Genomic DNA, 20,473 nt, shown 5'->3' on the forward strand with positions numbered 1-20,473 from the left:
TGTCTGTCTGTACACTCACTCACACTGAGCAAACTGTATTGTTGAATGTAAAAAAAGCACTTCATATATATATATATATATATATATATATTTTTTTTTTGTCATTTGTGTCATAATGAATAATATTTACATGTCTGATGTCAATACAGTTCAAAATAAAAGAATTGAGAGCGAGTTCTGCATGATATTGTGTGCTGTACATAAATGCCATTTTCTGCAATTTCTTTTCTCAGAGAGACATTTTGGGTGAAAACAGGGTGTATATAAATGGCTATAAGTAGAGTACAGAACATGCTAAAAGCTCACTTTTTTTTCCTGGTGAACCCAGAGACGTACATCTTCATTTTGAGGTATTGCAAATCACTCTGGTGCTAATAGATAATTTACTGTGGGGCTTGAAAGATGACTAACAATTATGAAAATCTTTGGCCTGTGCTAAATATTGGCAGTCCTAAACTGGCGGTGAATGAGTTACGCGTAAAATTATGCACCGTCATGCTCATTGGATAACTGCAATAAACGAATCGCACGCTTGCCTTTTTAGCTCCAATTCCACTGGTCCCGCAAAACCAGACGAAAGCCAAGCGCTCTGCCCCCCCCCCCCCCCCCCCCCCCCTCCCTTCATCCAGTCTTGTCTGTCTCCATTATAGGCTATTATTCCATATTATTATGCTTCTCAAACCAATCTAACTGCAGTTTAAATACTGCAAGCATGTAAATACGCTACACTATAGCAAGATCAAAGTGAAAATAATGTTCTAAATGCATCAGCTAGAAAAATATAGCCTACTAGATTGGTGAAAGTTTGTCCAGAAAGATATCATTTTCTCTCGCCTGCTGCAGGAAGGATGATGCACATAAATATAGCCTACATTATGTAAAGTCATTGCATAAATGTGTTTTTATTGTAAAACTAAATGTGGAGTAGGGCCAAGTTATTGGAGCGGACATCACAGTATAGCAGATGACAGTAGAAGCTTCCGAAGCGCGTTCCGCTGTCACTTATCTAAATCACGTTAAATCGACAAAGGATATTTATAGCCCCAGTAGGACATATATGTTTCACATAGGGTGGTGTTTTCATTTCGATGTTTTATTTGGTCCAATATTGAAATGTTCTACAATTGGAGGTTGTCTTACCATTACACATTAATTAGATCCTCTCTTAATATAGGTTTTCGGCTCATTTGGTTGCTATTTAGTAGCGAAATGGAGAAACACAATGCATGTTGGGACATTCACATTGCAGTGAACTTACAGCTTATTTTTTCTATGGGACTCTGAGCGAGGGAGTCAGAGACAGTCGGTATTGTGCCTGGCAGACTGAGGAGAGAGGGAGAGAGTGACACAGAGAAGGGTGACAGAGGAGAGAGCCAGAGGGGAGGGAGAGAGCCAGAGGGGAGGGAGAGAGCCAGAGGGGAGCGCTCCGCGCAACTGGCGCACTCTGAATAGGCCTGGTTTTCAAAAGCGCAAAGCGCTAAATGTACGCCAGGTCGGAAGATAGCAGTACGCCGGTATTTAGCGCCGACACGCCCACTCTGGCCCATTCTGGGACTGCGCCACGCCCATTCGGCCTAAAGCGCATTTGGCAGCGTAAAGCCATATTGATATCGTCCCAAAACAGGCGCAAGGCACGTTTTTTTGCGTTTAAGGCCCGTTTTAGCGTCGAAGGCTTGTGGGAGAATAGGGCCCCATAACTATATTATGACATCATAACATTATGACATCATCACATTATGAAAACATGACATCAGTAACATTATGACATCATCAATGATGTCATACCCACTGATGATGTCATAGACATTGTGACATCATCAGTGATATCATAGAATGTGATGTCATCAGTGAGGTCATAAATCCTTCCCTGCCGAGGTTATAAAAGTGACGACCCGGCTGGGTAGTTTCACACGTTCACTTTTGGTCTCAGTGTTTAGATATGTCTACTAACTTGGGCGTATCTGAAGAGCAGTTTCAATGTCTCATCTGTCTGGACGTGTTCACTGATCCAGTCTCCATACCATGTGGACACAACTTCTGCAATACCTGTATCAGTCAGCACTGGTCTGTTAATGCCCAATGCAAGTGTCCCATGTGTAATGAGGATATCCCCACGCCTGAGCTGAATTTCAATACTTTCATACGTGAGATTGCTGATCAGTTCAGAAAGTCAGTGAGTAGTAGTCCTAAGACAGAGGCTGGAATTCTGGAAGAAATCCAGCAGATCATCCAGGGGAGACAACTGAAGATTGAGGAGATCAAACACTCAGTGGAGCTCAGCGAGGAAGATACAGACAGGGAGAAAGCAGTCAGTGTGCGGTTCTTCACTGCTGTGATGCAGTCTGCGGAGAAGACAATCCAAGAGAAGCAGAAAACAACAAATAAACTGGCTGAAGGCTTCATCAAAGAGCTGGAACAGGAGATATCTGAGGTGATGAAGAGAACCGCTGAGGCGCAGCAGCTCTCACACACTGAAGACCGCCTGCTCGTCCTCGAAAGCTTCACATCCCTATACACTCCTCCAGACACCAAGGACTGGATGGAGGTCAGGGTCCCTTGCTCATCATATGGGACTGTGAGGAGAGCTGTGACTCTGCTGGTGGAGCATCTTAAGGAAATAGATAGAGAAGCTGCTGGCTGATATTGTGCTGAAGAGGGTCCAGCAGCACTGTTGTGCATTAACGCACTAATAGAGCGCCGCTCACTGAGCAAGCAGCCCATTGGCCATTGTGTACTGTACAAGCGTGTGGTAATTTACATGAGAATAAAACCGGTTTTGCCTGTCATCAGTGAGTCTTTGTCTTTATTTAAGATCCCCATTAGCTACAGCAGAGCTGCAACTATTCTTCCTGGGGTCAAACAACTTGCATAGTTTCAAGACATCAAACAATTTGCATAGTTTCAATCACATACAAAATTTACATTCTGTGTAAAAAATACATTCTGTACAAACGGTACAGTTTTGGATATTACATACATACATACTGTACCTTTCAAGGTATTGCATACATCAGAAATAAAACTAACCATCAATACCACTGGGCCAATCCCTGAAATTTGGCCCAATGACAGATATGACAGATATTCAAGCCCCGAGGGCAACAGGCTTGAACCCCTATTGCCGCTTGCAGCTAAAGCGCCCGGCATGGTTTTGCGCAGCCACGACTTGGAGCCTTGCCGCCGCCGAGCGGCGACAGCGAGACTGTGCATACTCGAACGTAACTTGTCCAAAACGTTATCGTATTGAAGGAAAAGACCGGTGCCATTTCGAGTTATAGCCCATTTACCTGTCTATGTTCAGTTTACATTTTCCCCCAATCATTTTGCAATGGATCCCATTATTTTTTCTGTTTAATAATGTCATCCAGTGACATATATATGGTTGGCTTTGATGGAATATTGCTAAGTTGTAAAATGATAATTGAAACATTTTGTTTATGAGAATCGTGAATGCAGACACAAGTTGATTATGTATGATGATGAATTAAGTGTCAAAATTCACTGATTAATCATGTGTGATTTTTTGCAAATTAGTGTACTATTAGAGTAGCCCTATAGGACGAATCAGCGTGACGTCACTTGCCACCCAGGAATGCGGAACCCCGCGGCAGTTAATAGTATGAGTTGTGCCAAAGAAATGTTAATATCTCAAAAACTATACATCACATTGCTTATATTTTGACATTCTGAGTGAGAGCAGAATTAGCTCAAGAGTTTGATGTATAATTATATGCATGTCGTGTTAAAGTTGTGTGAACTGCCGCAGTTTTTAAAATGTAAACAGAGTTAACTGGCTAGAGTCAGACACTCAAGCCTCGCGCCACTTGGGGTTAGGGTTCCATTGCCAAGCTTGTGAGTGAGTACTGTAGTGTTCATAGGCTGCTGGTCATATTTTTCTGACAGTGTCATAAAATATTCTCTATACTCTTCACGCTTTATGGTTACAGCAACCCTTTTGTCTTTTTCTAATATGAATGGAATACCTTCACATGTTCCATGTGTCTAATTCCTTCTTCACCTGCTGTTTGTCAACCTGGGGGAGGGGAGGCTTGCTGAGCGTTGACGTGTCAATAATGCAAACAATGCTAACCATTTTCAGAGCATTTTGAAAAACGAAACAATTCAAGCACACTTTGATTAAATATAATGTTGTTGATCATCATCATCATCATCATCATCATCACCACTGTGTTTTTACTGCACCTTTTTATTATGCTTTCTGCAAAAAAAGAAAAAAACATCTCTCAGAAAGTGGAACAGTAACAGTCGTCTCCTTTAAGCTGGGCTTGAAATAATATTCATTTGACAGTTCCTGCATTGAAAAGCTTAAACAAAAATAGTGCCTGTGTTGAAGGGAGCGCCATTACCATATAGTAAAAACGATGACGCCTCCTGGTGAAGTGGCAGGTATAGCAGGTGCTAGGTGATCATGCTTTCACGACGGAAACGTTGTGAGAGTTTGTAATTAGCAAAGTAACAAGACGTCAGCACGCATAAAGGCCGGGGGTAAAAATAGCCAATGAACCAGTCAGCGAAGTCAGCTGCTTCTTTTGTAAACGACACATATGAATTGACAGGCTTGGGGGCAGCAAGAGCTACCATGTATCTATTTTTACAAGCCTAAAAAAAAACAATGGTGTGTCATTATCAGCGTGTCACAACCGCCTCATTGTAGCTCCACTGCAGCTCCAGACGGTGTCTGGAATTGATGAATTGTTCAACACCCAATTAAAGAATTTAGAATAATGACTTTTGATCCTAGTTTCTCTGTTATCTCTCTATCTATAAAGTTCCGATTGTATTCACTGTACACTTCCTGCGAGTGACTCATAAACCTAGTCTGACTCATAGTGTGAGTCAAACTAGGTTTGACCAGGTGAGTCAGACTTGTTTGAGCAGGTAAAACAGCCGGCGTTTTGAACAGGAAGTCATGACACAATGGGTCAAGTGGGCGGGGCTACATAAGGTGAAGGTAAAGATTGGAATTCTGGACGAAATCATATTTGGGTCCCAGGGACAAAATTTTGGGTCCATAATGTGGACTAAATTAGGGGTCCTTATATGTACTGTAAAGGGTTGAGAAGCACATGCAGAAGATGTAATGTAATATAATGGTAAAACATGCATGCATTTTCGTGTTTGTATCTCTCTTTCTCTCTCACACACACACACACACACACACACACACACAGAGACACACACACACACACCCGCCCCATTATGAAGACAGATAATCGGCATCTATCACACGCCACCCACCGTTCCTTGCAGTATCAGGGCGGGGAGGGCGGGCTCCTGCCTCTCGTTAATCCGCCTCTCGGGTTAGGGTGCTAATCCCAACCATATCAATCAAGGCTAATTGGTCTACGGCTGCAGAAGATGCTGCGTTAACATGCTAACACCCTGGGGGTTAGGGGAGGTTCTTCTTGACGGTGTTCTTGAGGGTCAGGTCAAATTCACCTAGGCGAGGGGGAGGTCTGGTGCATTATTACAGTAGTGCAGGTAAAGTCATATAAGTTAGAGTGGATCAGTGATGAGTGAGTGTGGTTTCAGGGTGCTGAGTTTGAAGGGCAGTGCAGTGCCCGTTCACTCACTCATTGTGTTGCACTTTCACTCACTGACTGTGTTTACACAAACTCTACCAGTCGTACTCTGCATGGAAGGATTTATGTCATTACTGATGGTGTCACAGTGTATGATGTCATAAATCACTGATGACTAGAATTGATCGTTCATAGATGACATCGCTCACTGTGACACCATGACATAATAAAAACATCATAACTATATTATGACATCATAACATTATGGCATCATCACATTATGAAAACATGACATCAGTAACATTATGACATCATCAATGATGTCATACCCACTGATGATGTCATAGACATTGTGACATCATCAGTGATATCATAGAATGTGATGTCATCAGTGAGGTCATAAATCCTTCCCTGCCGAGGTTATAAAAGTGACGACCCGGCTGGGTAGTTTCACACGTTCACTTTTGGTCTCAGTGTTTAGATATGTCTACTAACTTGGGCGTATCTGAAGAGCAGTTTCGATGTCTCATCTGTCTGGACGTGTTCACTGATCCAGTCTCCATACCATGTGGACACAACTTCTGCAATACCTGTATCAGTCAGCACTGGTCTGTTAATGCCCAATGCAAGTGTCCCATGTGTAATGAGGATATCCCCACGCCTGAGCTGAATTTCAATACTTTCATACGTGAGATTGCTGATCAGTTCAGAAAGTCAGTGAGTAGTAGTCCTAAAACAGAGGCTGGAATTCTGGAAGAAATCCAGCAGATCATCCAGGGGAGACAACTGAAGATTGAGGAGATCAAACACTCAGTGGAGCTCAGCGAGGAAGATGCAGACAGGGAGAAAGCAGTCAGTGTGCGGTTCTTCACTGCTGTGATGCAGTCTGCGGAGAAGACAATCCAAGAGAAGCAGAAAACAACAAAGAAACTGGCTGAAGGCTTCATCAAAGAGCTGGAACAGGAGATCTCTGAGGTGATGAAGAGAACCGCTGAGGCGGAGCAGCTCTCACACACTGAAGACCGCCTGCTCGTCCTCCAAAGCTTCACATCCCTATACACTCCTCCACACACCAAGGACTGGATGGAGGTCAGGGTCCCTTGCTCATCATATGGGACTGTGAGGAGAGCTGTGACTCTGCTGGTGGAGCATCTTAAGGAAATAGATAGAGAAGCTGCTTGCTGATATTGTGCTGAAGAGGGTCCAGCAGCACTGTTGTGCATGAACGCACTAATAGAGCGCCGCTCACTGAGCAAGCAGCCCATTGGCCATTGTGTACTGTACAAGCGTGTGGTAATTTACATGAGAATAAAACCGGTTTTGCCTGTCATCAGTGAGTGATGTCATCAGTGATGCGAAGTTGAGCAATTGTGCGCTGCGCAAGCCAATAGAGCAGGCGAGGCCACGCAGCAACCGAACTGCGAACGAGGCCACACGGCGGCCGAGCTGCGTATGCGAGCCCGCAGGGCGGGCGAGGCTGTGCAGCGGGCGAACCTAGGAATCGAGCACGCAAGATTTCTAGTGTTATAGCAATATAGACTTTGCCCTCCTACATACATGGATAGAGGGTTTTAAGGAGGGGGCAGATATATGCAGTAAAATATAATTGATTTTGGTCCATATCGGTCATTAACCTTATGATAATCATTGACTGGAGGTCATAGTTTGCCTGCTTTTCACTATGTGACTGAATCCTACTGTATCTTTTCATATCCTTAAGTGATCTGCTTCTGTAGTTTAGCCAAATATGACACACACAAAACGCTCTCATCTTCATTTACCAGAGACATGGGTAACCCTTTATTTTACAGGTACCCTAGTTACATATGAACTATTTGTAATTACACATGAACACCAAATGTAATTACACAGTAATTACCAATAGTTATAAATGATGTTCATATGTAGTTACATTGTAACAGACCTGTAAAATGGAGTGAGTCTGTTCAACTGTAGTTCATATGTAGTTACATTGTAACGGACCTGTAAAATGGAGTTAGTCTGTTCAACTGTAGTTCATAAGTAGTTACATTGTAACGGACCTGTAAAGTGGAGTGAGTCTATTCAACTAGTTCATATGTAGTTACATTGTAACGGACCTGTAAAGTGGAGTGAGTCTATTCAACTGTAGTTCATATGTATTTACATGGTCCCGGACCTATAAAGTGGAGTGAGTCTATTTAACTGTAGTTCATTATGTAGTTACATGGTACCGGACCTGTAAAGAAGCTCTGGCCTGGGACAGAGATTGCTAAAAGCCAGTGGTGGATTCGAACCACTGAACTTCAGATTGCAAAGCAGGCGGCTTTAACCACTCAGGATTTAACCACTCAGCCACGAGGGCTTTCCAACTTTCTTAGTGGAGTTTCGTAGGATAACTGTATGTCAGTCAGATGTAGTTGTCACTTCCTAGCTTTGTTATTATAAGCATAGACTTGGGGGAAAATGTTGATACTCTGTTAGTTGTAGCTTGAAAGACAGGCAATATTGATTAATGTGAATGCATTTCTGCAGTGTGACTGATCCGGGGGTCTGGTGACCAAAGGGGTCTTTGAGGGGCTTCGACTGGGTCCCCAACAAATTGAGAAATTGGGAAATTGATGGGGAAATGACTCATTTACAATAAGCTAACAATTAGAATGTAGAAGAATGGCTATTTTGATTATAGTTTCACTGTTACCTCTATACCTACAATACTTTTATTAGAATTTTTGTATGGGAATTCTGGACAAAATCATACCTACAACTAAATAAAGTATCAATATTTTCCCCCAAGTCTCTGTGTATAATAACAAAGCTATGAAGTGACAGCAACTACATCTGACTGACATACAGTTATCCTCTTAAACTCCACCATGACATTCAGAAAGCCCTCGTGGCTGAGTGGTTAAAGCTGCCTGCTTTGCAATCAGAAGTTCAGTGGTTCGAATCCACCACTGGGTTTTAGCTATCTCTGTCCCAGCCGGGAGCTTCCTTACAGGTCCGGTACCATGTAACTACATAGTCAAGTTTCAAGTCAAGTTTATTTATATAGCCCTAATTCACAAGCATGTCTCAGAGGGCTTCACAGAAAGTATGTCTAGCTGATTCTAGCTAACACACAGTAACAAGAATATACAGAATAAAGATAACATTTGAACATTTGAAGAAAGCAGGAGAGTGGAGGAGGGAGGGAGAGGGAGGAGGGAGGGGAGGGGGGAGGTGGGGAGAAAATAGGAAATGTGGAGGAGGAGAGAACAGAGGAGGAGAGATGAGGGTGCAGGGGAGGGAGAGCCAGGGTAGGGGTAGGGTCTAGGGTTGGGGGAGGGGAGGGAGTAGGATACGGGCCCGGATTAGGGCGAGGGTGGGGAGAAATGGGAAATGTGGAGGAGGAGAGAACAGAGAAGGAGAGGGTGCAGGGGAGGGAGAGCAGGGGGAATGTGAGAGGGAGGAGAGGGCAGAGAGGAGGAGAGAACAGAGAAGGAGAGGTGGGAGGGCGCAGGGGAAGGAGAGCAGTGGGAATGTGAGAGAGGGGAGAGGACAGAGAGGAGGAGAGAACAGAGAAGGAGAGGTGGAAGAGTACAGGGGAGGTAGAGTAGAGGTAAGGTCTAGGGTGGAGGGAGGGAGTAGGATACGGGCCCGGATTAGGGCGAGGGTGGGGAGAAAATGGGAAATGTGGAGGAGGAGAGAACAGAGAAGGAGAGGTGGGAGGGTGCAGGGGAAGGAGAGCAGGGGGAATGTGAGAGAGGGGGGAGGACAGAGAGTAGAGGTAGGGTCTAGGGTGGAGGGAGGGAGTAGGATACGGGCCCGGATTAGGGCGAGGGTGGGGGGAAAATGGGAAATGTGGAGGAGGAGAGAACAGAGAAGGAGAGGTGGGAGGGTGCAGGGGAAGGAGAGCAGGGGGAATGTGAGAGATATAGACATAATGACCTACAGTTGAAAAGACTCACTCCACTTTACAGGTCCGGTATCATGTAACTACATATGAACTACAGTTGAACAGACTCACTCCACTTTACAGGTCCGGTACCATGTAACTACATATGAACTACAGTTGAACAGTCTCACTCCACTTTACAGGTATGTTACAATGTAACTACATATGAACTACAGTTGAACAGACTCACTCCATTTTACAGGTCTGTTACAATGTAACTACATATGAAGTGTAGTCGCAGACTGTAGTTCAATCATGGAAGACCAAATAAGGCATTAATAGAGCACCCCATGCTGTCATAACCCTCAGCCAAAATGACGTCACTAAATGACGTCACCATCTCCGACGTCACCTTCTCCATGACGTCCCAAATGACATCAGTTATGACATCATAAATGACATCATAAATGACATCAGTTATGACATCATAAATGCCCTTCTCCCAAATGACATCAGTTATGACATCATAAATGACATCAGTTATGACATCATAAATGCCCTTCTCCTGGTACTATATAAAGCCCCCATCACCACAGCTTAAATCACACTTGTGCAGTCATCACTCACCTTGTGTCAGCATCACGCATTCATCCAGCATCTCCAGAGCAAAAAGCTTCATTCAGTCCAGCACCATGTCCGAGTCCGAAAACGAGCAGCAAAGTTTCAGCTCCACCGTGGACGCTTTCCTCCAGAGCACATTCAACGCCCCGGCCAGCCTCGGGCAAATCCCCAATCCCCAGGCTCCATCTCCGGGCGTCACAGGCGTCTCATGGGACGCTCCCCTCACCAGGGGCCGCGGCCGCAAAAGAAGATCCAACGTCAAGGAGGTCCTCGTCTCGCCTGGATCTCAGTCCGCACAGCACTCCGGAGGCCACGGCCGCGGCAAAAAGAGCCCAGAAGTCCACCTCCCCCGGATCTCAGTCCGCACAGCACTCCGGAGGCCGTGGCCGCAGCAAAAGAGCCCAGAAGTCCACCTCCAAGAAAGGCCCAGCGAAGCGCACCACGACCGCCGGCTCCTCGGCGGACGCGCCAAGGCTCCAGCCCCTCCAGGCCTCCAAGATCCCCTGATCGCAACGATGTCTTCACTGGTCGGGTCCCTCATCGACATCGATGCCCGGCCGAGGACGCTCGCGAGCCCCACGCTCCCCACGGCAGCAGCCCAAACAGCCCTGCCCCAGGTTTCAGGTCGTATCCCCCCTTTTCAGCCGGCATCTCTTCCGGCGGCCGCACTCATTGCAGGCCGGGTGCCAATCCCCGAGCAACTCTGCCCTGTTGCATACGGCCGCTTCCCTCTCCCGCGTCCGGTCGGGTATTATCAAACATGCATTTAGTCCCTGGTTTCAGTCAACGTTGCGGCATCGCTGCTGCACTCATTTCAGGCCGGGTGCCAATCCCTTAGCATACGGCATACGGCATACGGCCGCTTCCCTCTCCCGTGTCCATTCGGGTTTTAACAACATGCCTCTAGTCCCAGTTTCCAGTCAACCTTTTCTTTTTCATAGCATGGTTCCTCTCTTACGCATCCAATCCATCGATCCAATCCCAGTCATTTAGATAAAGTATAACCCTTGTAAACTTTTCCGGCCATGCTGAGTAGCGCGCTAGCTACCTGGCTAGCCACCGGCCTTCCATGCTATACTGCGCATGCGCGTGGCTGGTCTAGCGTTGCCAAAGATGCGCATTGCAAATGCAAGATGCGACACTATCGTCTCCCGTCGCATGCTTCAGGCAAAATGGCGATAATCATCAGTTCTGCTGTTGCCGTCCTTCAAAATATAAGAAAATGTATAGCTCAGCGCTAGAGCGGACTGGCTTGAAAGTGGGAAAGCGGGGTTCGAATCCCGTGTGCGCGCTGATATTTTAATTTAAGATCCTGGTGAAATATGGTCTAAATCTGAAAGTTCAATAAACGTCTGCAAATAGTGGGTGAAAAAACTTTCACTTTCAATTTTAAACGTCTTTTCAACCGAAAAATGCTCGCGGGTGGTTCTGGCTTCAGCATATGCTTGAATTAAGTTCTAGAGGTGAATGGTTGCAGAAAAGAGGCACCATGAGTTCCCTACTTTCTTCCAGTAGGGAATCGATCTTCCTCTACGAGATTTACTCTGGTATTGCAAATGCATACGAAGCTTCAGTCTCGATCATAAACAAAAGGTGCTCCTCCCAGTCCACCACGGCTTTAATGTGCAGTGCAGCATCACCCGGCTTTCCGTTATGCATAACTCGTCAGGTCAGCAGAGCTCATTCCCCGGTCACGGCGCAGTAGATTCAGCAGAGCACATCCCTGGTCACAGCACAGTGGCTACAGCAGAGCATATCCCGGCAGCGTTGCCAGACGTACGATAATTATCGTACCTGTACGATAATTTTGACCTCTGTACGATGTACGATCAATAATCCCCAAATCCCCCAAACGTACGAGAATCTCATCATTTCGTGACACTTAGACGAATCCTACGTCTATCACTCTATCCGTTTATACAATCATCTCTTCAAACAAACATATTTGCAGCTAATACGTGCAGGGTGTTTTGTTGTTGTTGCAACGCAGGCTGAGACCACAGTGTTGAAAAATCATGCCAAGTCCAAAAAGTAGCCTGTGATCAGCGCAGCCCCCCGACATAGGCGCGCCGAAGGCACGCGCGCTGGGGAGGGGGCGTACGATAATTTCACTCCAAAAACGATAATTTTGACCCTCTGGTACGATAATTCAACATTTGCCATCTGGCAACACTGTATCCCGGTCACAGCAGTGGCTCAGCAGAGCATATCCCTGGGCACAGCTCAGTGGCTTCAGCAGAGCTCCTCCCCGGTCACAGCACAGTGGCTTCAGCAAAGCATATCCCTGGTCACAGCACAGTGGTTTCAGCAGAGCTCCTCCCTGGTCACAGCACAGTGGCTTCAGCAAAGCATATCCCCGGTCACAGCACAGTGGCTTCAGCAGAGCTCCTCCCTGGTCACAGCACAGTGGCTCCAGCAAAGCATATAGCCGGGCACAGCACAGTGGCTTCAGCAAAAGTATACCCCCTGGGCACACCTCTTAGAAAATTGGAACGGAATCTCATTTTTCTACGACGAAATTGTCTCGTCTGCCGACGACTTAAAACTTTCTACAGATGCAGCACATTCACTGCTCCCCCTCCCGCTGGATGTCAAAACTAATCAAAAAGGTCATGGCACGAAAACCGCGTGTCTCCACAGCCAGTCTCTGCCTCAACTGAACTCCACCGAAACTCCACTCCACTGAAAGTCCACCGTACAACAGCTCAGCCGAGGGTGCGGGTACAACTCTCCCGAAGTGACAGTACACGACTGTCAAAACAAATGAAAAAGGCCCATAATAGACATACTGTAGACACGCAACTTAAAGTCAAATCCAAGGGGAAAACGTACTTATTAACAATGGTCAGCCCACCTTTAATATTCCAAATGTCAAAATGCACAAATCAGAACGTGCATCTATTAGGAATAGAACGGATAGATAGGAAAACTATGAGAAAAATATCAAGCCTATCTTTGCCTCATACAATTTGGGATAAAGTAAGTGCACAACTAAAGAATATAACATTATGTCTACTCATTTTTAGACATTTTCATGCCATAATAATATAATGCTAAAGGTTAAATATTGCATCTTTAAGCCATTGCTGGCTATGCTCATGCAGGTTGTTGCGACCTTGGTCATTACTGACCTTAAAAAATGCAGGTCATCGCTGACCTTTTTCTTTTGGGGGGGGTGGTCCCCTCCCGGGGGGGTCCTCCCTTCAACAACTGGGCTGCTGTCCTCATCAACCATGCGTCCTACATCCATCCAGAGCAAGCTGCTATATCATCAGCCCAAAGATGCCTCCTTCCATGATTGGTAGGAAGTATTAATGCATTTCGTTGGTGGCGGTCTTCTCTCTCAATCCCCGTTTGGTGCCCATGCCCGGGCAATTTGCATATAACCCCATAAGTGTCCTTGCCATTGCTTAACCTCAGTCAGCCCACGTCCTGACAATTTGCACAACCCATCATCCCTGCATTCTGCTTAAACATCAGTCAGCCCATGTCCTGACAAGTCAGCCCCCGTCCTGACAATTTGCTCAACCCATTATCTCTGCATTTTGCTTAAACCTGTCAGCCCACGTCCCGAGAAGTCAGTCCACATCCTGACAACTTGCTCAACCCATTATCCCTGCATCCTGCTTAAACTTCAGTCAGCCCACGTCCTGACAAGTCAGCCAATGTCCCGACAATCTGCATAACCCATCATTCCGGCATTTGCATAAACCTCAATCAGCCCTTGGCCCCCTTTTCCTCATCTCTCCCCATCATCACATGACAGGATCCTGGTTCATCCTTCACTTCAAGACCACACTCCAGAAATGCAACATCCCTGCAGAGAACTATTCCAGTCACTCCTTCAGGATCGGAGCAGCCACATCAGCAGCCATGCAGGGGGCGTCCTCCGCCTCCCTTCAACAACTGGGGCGCTGGTCCTCATCCGCCTATGCATCTTTCATTCGACCAGAGCAAGACACCATATTATCAGCCCAAAGATCCCTCCTTCCATGACTAAAGAGGCAACAAGCACTTCGTTGGTGGTGATCAAACTCTCCTTTTCCTCATCAATGCGCCCATGCCCGGGCTATCCACATCCACGCCCTTGCAACCCCGCTTTGCCTTAAAAAACCCCGGTCAGCCCCTCATCTCCCGACATGCCTAAATTCTCCCCCCGTCAGCCCACGACCTGACTAAAGCATACCCCAGGCGAGCTCCATGACCCCCGTTTTCACTCTCCCAGTTCCTGAAATAACTTTAAATTCCTTTGGGGGATGTCCTATCTCATACAGCACTGACGCCCCTCTCTCATAAGCAAGAGGAGCGTCACATCATGGAGTCATACGCCATACTCAAACTGTCTATTCTGATTCAATAAAGTTTGTTAAAATTATATTACGAGTCTCTCATGATTGAAGTGTAGTCGCAGACTGTAGTTCAATCATGGAAGACCAAATAAGGCATTAATAGAGCACCCCATGCTGTCATAACCCTCAGCCAAAATGACGTCACTAAATGACGTCACCATCTCCGACGTCACCTTCTCCATGACGTCCCAAATGACATCAGTTATGACATCATAAATGACATCATAAATGACATCAGTTATGACATCATAAATGCCCTTCTCCCAAATGACATCAGTTATGACATCATAAATGACATCAGTTATGACATCATAAATGCCCTTCTCCTGGTACTATATAAAGCCCCCATCACCACAGCTTAAATCACACTTGTGCAGTCATCACTCACCTTGTGTCAGCATCACGCATTCATCCAGCATCTCCAGAGCAAAAAGCTTCATCCCACCACCTCCCCAGATCACCACCAATGTCATGACTCCTGTTGGAAACAAATCCCCTTAGGGGGGATGTCCTATCTCATACAGCACTGACGCCCCTCTCTCATAAGCAAGAGGAGCGTCACATCATGGAGTCGGGGGGGATGTCCTATCTCATACAGCACTGACGCCCCTCTCTCATAAGCAAGAGGAGCGTCACATCATGGAGTCATACGCTATACTCAAACTGTCTATTCTGATTCAATAAAGTTTGTTAAAATTATATTACGAGTCTCTCATGATTGAACTAGAGTTGAACAGACTCACTCCATTTTACAGGTCTGTTACAATGTAACTACATATGAACGTAATTTAGAACTATTGGTAATTACTGTGTAATTACATTTGGTGTTCATGTGTAATTACAAATAGTTCATATGTAACTAGGGTACCTGTAAAATAAAGGGTTACCGAGACGTGCAATGCGTTAAATAGGTGGTTAAATCTGTGCCTCTCATAGTACCAATCAATGACTTCCTGGGAGCTGAAAAGGTCAGCGTTGATTGGATGAGAAGAGTGTGTAGCTTCTCCCCCCGGGTTGGCACTGTTGAAATGAGAGCTCATATCAACAGGGCGGAAAATGTCAGCTCTCCATTACCTGGGACTGAAGACATGTCTCGTTCATTTCAGAGATGATTTTTTATAGCGTTTCTGCCTCACCTGACAGCATGGACTGGAGTGTGACGGGAAGCATGGGAATAGGGATGAAATGTGACAAATCTGCCAGGGGCCTTGAGGAGGAGAGGAGGGAAAGAGCAGAGGGTCCGGATGGGAATGAGAAAGAAATGGGTAGATGGATTGATAAGAAAAAGGGGAAATTGAAAAGTAACATAATGGAGCAGATGATGCCCGGACGAATGGCTTTATGATTGGATGGATTGAAATAGCTACAAAAATACTGAAAAGCAGACACCTACACTGCAAAAATGTCCATCTTCAGTCGTGTAAGTCAGTTCAATTATATTCAGTTTCAAAATCATATTTTCTGGTTGATTACATTAAAGCTGTAAAGTAAAATTGGCCCAAGCCAGAGTCGTCTATATAGAAGAGTCGCGACATCTCCATTCACTCCAATGGACCAAGTTTGTGATGTACTTTTTTATTTTTAGAATCAAATTGTATATTATCAGCTTGATTTTAGCATTCAAAAGTAGCGCCTCCTTCCTGGCTGTTTATTGGCTAATAAGTCACGCATTTTGGTCCTCCGCTGACGCCACTCTCTTACTAGATTGCTCTGGCCCAAGCTATCTACAGTTGTGTGAAAAGTGGCTAAATTATCCTGAGTTGATTGTCTTTTTATGCTGTCCTAAATGTTCCAAATGCAAATGTATCTATTGAAGAATATGAAAAGTGACTTTTCTGCTAAATATCACGCGTCTCTCTTCCTCTCCGCATGACTGAGCCATAAGCAGCTGCAGCATTTGAATGGCATCGTTTGTCATGAACAACGTGCTGCTGAAGTCGCACACGCTACACTTGACTTGGCATCAGAATGTCAAGAGACCCTCAAACACACAAACACACACACATGCAGGTATACACACACGCATGTGCGTGCGCGCGCACACGCACACACACACACACACACACACACACACACACACACACACGCACACACACACACACACACACACACACACACACGCACACACGCACACGCACACCCAAGCAGAAACGGTGAGAGACAGAAAAAAAGACAGAGATGAAGAAACAAAGAAAGGGGAGAGGGATCCGATTGTTAGCCTTGTCTTCTGTACATTCCAAATTCCTTTATCTTATTTATTTTATTGCAATAGCCGCACAGGCCCACCACTTTCAGCCAAACTGGACAAGCATACGTCACCCGTGAGGAAAGTCATCGATTTGGATTGTAGGTGTACGCGGGTGGAATACCAGCAATTTTGGATCTATCCCTAAAATGTCTGTTTTGACCCAGATTTAGGGCGTTTTCACGCATATTTGGGTCGAGCCAGGCGCTGCCGCAGCAGTGAAAAGTATACAATGTTTCAATTTTCAACTAGAGCGGCTCCGTTTCACATAATGCTTTTTATCACCGCGCCCACGCCGTCGTTCTACAGAGTGGAGCGTCATGTATCCATGCCAACCAGACGGAAGTAGACACGTATAGCGTAATTCCACCCGGAAAGGAAGCCCGGGATGTAAACAGAACTGAACGATGGAGAATGAACAGAAACGCAGTTTGCTCTTGGTACTGCTTTTTGCATTTTACATCGTTTGTCTCTTTCAATATCGGGAAAGTGTTGAATTTGAAAACGAGGCACGGCTGCATCTGGAAAACAATGTTTTCATGTACTGGAGGCGGCGGATGCGAATCTCCAGACAAAGCAGGACAAGGCGCAGATTGATTCTGTTGAACCGTGAAGCCCTCACCATACGCAGATATTATCGGCGAACAGCCAGGTAAGTTGTAAACATTAACATTTGTAACGCTAGGCTTGTTATGCCCTTGGTGGTAATTTGTCCAATAACTGTTCATTCAATGTTTGTGAACGCCCCATTGATGTTAACATTAGAAATACAGCATTAGGACGAGCTGAAGTCGGCACGCGTTCACACATCACTCGCGCCGCATTTAGGGTTGGGTTAGGGCGACGCAAGCCGCTCCGAAACCACCCTCTCCAGCTGGACTGAGAGCGAGTGAGTTACGTCGACTACGAGTTCGAGTGACATGTTCACACTGACCCAGTCGCGCCGTGTTCGGCCCCAAAACTCAGTTAAGTCGACCTAAAACGTTCCAGTGTGAAAACGCCCTTAGTCAGATATTTTTAACCTCATTCACTCTGCCATGCCCAAGTTATAGCTTAGTTACAGAAGTGGGACCAGGATGAGAGGAGGCCTTAGCCTTAATCTGGTTAATAACACACTCTCATCACTCGTCTCTACTACTTCCTTAGCTGCCTGACAATGAGCTCCTTTAACTGTTTGTCCACATATGATTTCATCATCTGCCGTCTAACAGTTCCTTATTCGTACATAGAGAGAGAGAGAGAGAGAGAGAGAGAGAGAGAGAGAGAGAGAGAGAGAGAGAGAGAGAGAGAGAGTGTGTGTGGTTGCAGCCTTGCAGGGGAGAGTTAACAGATGGGGCTTTCTTCTGCTTGCAGTGTGAGGGAAGGCAGGCAGCAGCAGCATATGGCCTTAAGAGAAAGTGAGCGAGTGAGTGAAATGAATGTGGCAGAAGTACGTGGTAGACAGCAGAGGTGCAAACACGACTGAGTAAAAAGTGGAATAAAACAGAACGACGGATAACCACACAGCAGCCAGACTCTGTGGGACCCGGTAGCTAGAGGCGCTTGTAGAACACTGGGCGTCCGGTATTCCCTGCCTACCAACACGAGGTTCGCGCCCCCGTGTTACCTCCGGCTTGGTCAGGCATCCATACAGGCACGATTTGCTGTGTCTGCGGGTGGGAAGCCGGCATTAAGGGGATGTGTCCTGGTCGCTGCACTAGCGCCTCCTCTGGTCGGTAGATGTTGCCTGTTCGGGGCGGAAGGGAACTGGTGGGAATAGCGTGATCCTCCCACGTGCTACGTCCTGCCGGTGAAGCTCCCCGCTGTCAGGTGAAAAGAAGCAGCTGGGACGTGTCGGAGGAAGCATGGTGCTAGTCTACGGCTCTCCCCATATCGGCAGAGGGGGTGGAGCAGGGACCGGGGCAGCAGGGGGAAATTTGGCCAAGTACAATTGGGGAGAAAATGGGGGGAAATTAGAAAACTAAACAAAACAATGTAGAACAGTGAAACACACACACACACACACACACACACACACACACACACACACACACACACACACACACACACACACTCACTCAGACTCACACCTCGTGGGGTTGGAATGATCTCGTTTGGACACTTTGTCTTTTTCTGTCTTGTTTGTCTGTCTCTTCTCTTCACCCCTATGATTTTCTCTGTCTTTCTCCAGGAGCCATTTGCAATTTGCGCCATCCACAGCGCATTGTGCGATCATTAGGGGACAGTTAAGGCCCAATTAAGCTCAACGTTAAATACGGATAGGCATACAGATGGACGCCTTCTGTCCGTACTCTGCGTTCCTTTCATGCGTAATTCTGCACATTTTCTGAAAGCTTACGGATACGGATGAAACGGAGCAGACCGCACACACGCACACTCACACATTTGACTCTCTATTGCGCACTAGTGGATGTATTGTTTAACATATTACCAACATGAAAGACGCATGGAAGTAATAGGCTACCTCGTTTATAGTACACATGTTAACCACAAAGAAACCCACCCAAGCCTGCTGTCGTCTATTCACCACAGTTCACCTTCAGGTGACGGAAGATGTTCCAGACCTAGCAACAGTTAGAGGCAGAGCTGACACCGGAAGCTCTCATATTGGTTAAGCATTGGGCAACTGCACTTTCCATGGTAATGATGTCAATGGCTCACTCACACAAAACCACAGCGTCTAGTTTCCCACGGTTACAGATGTCACTCACAGACACTGGGACTCTTTGACATATATGATTATTTGTCACAACAAACAGAAGAACCCAAACCAGACACGGACACAAGTTTAAATGCCAACTGAGATTGTCTTTTAATAAGGTTTCAAAAGCCAAAAATTAGGCACGAGGCCAAAAGGTAAAGTCAGTTGTGTGCGTAAAGACGCAACAGCGGTGTCCTGACGAGCAGTGAGTTAAGTAGAGCACAGGTTCCCCTGAGGCACAGGCACTTCCAGGCAGACTGGCGGAGAGAGAGAGAGCAAGAGATCAGCATAAAGTCAAAAAACACAGGAACTTACAAAACAACAAAAAACCGCACTGACCTACAAGTTAGTGGCGAGATGGCCACACACTAACAGACAATAACCGAGCAAAGAACAGGAGTCCCAGCACAGCATATATAGGCGCCTGATTGTGGGCGGTTCTTGCCTGATTGCTCATGCACCACACCTGGCCTCTCAGAAACCCAGCCTAATCACACCACACATACACACAGGGCAAAAAAGGGAACAGAGTTAGACAGCACCCATGACATTATTATATTAAAATGCCAACATAATATATAACATCACACCCAGGTGCTGAAGTAAGTGGTGCAGACATACAGACACCTAACCAATTTTAACTCAAGAAGAAGACGATTATTGCTCGAGTGAACTGATGACATCACAACTGTCGAACAACATCAGTCGAACAATTGCATGACATCATTTCCAGTTGAGTGACCTCATTTCACACACACACACACCCTCTTCGTTGTTACCTCGATCCAGCAAATCCAGACCCAAATCTCAGGTGACATCACAGTTAAGCAATTGCAAATTAATTCCACACACACACGCACGCACGCACGCACGCACACGCACACACACAGACACACACACACACACACACACACAACTGCCCGAGTGACATCACTTCCAGGTGACCTCTTAGGTGACTACATCTTAGGTGACTACAACACAACTACCTGATGACATCACAGTCGAGCAATGCTTGACATCATTTCCAGTTGGGTGACATCACTACAGACGCTTTTTTACACGAGATGGATTCGCCCAGGTCAACTGCTGACCTACAGGGTCACTGCTCTGCGGGTGGTCGGCATAGCGGGTGGACCCCGAGGTGGCAGCCAAACAAAG

The sequence above is a fragment of the Poromitra crassiceps genome (genome assembly GCF_964638095.1).
Source record: "Poromitra crassiceps genome assembly, chromosome: 14".
NCBI classification, from domain to species: domain Eukaryota; kingdom Metazoa; phylum Chordata; class Actinopteri; order Beryciformes; family Melamphaidae; genus Poromitra; species Poromitra crassiceps.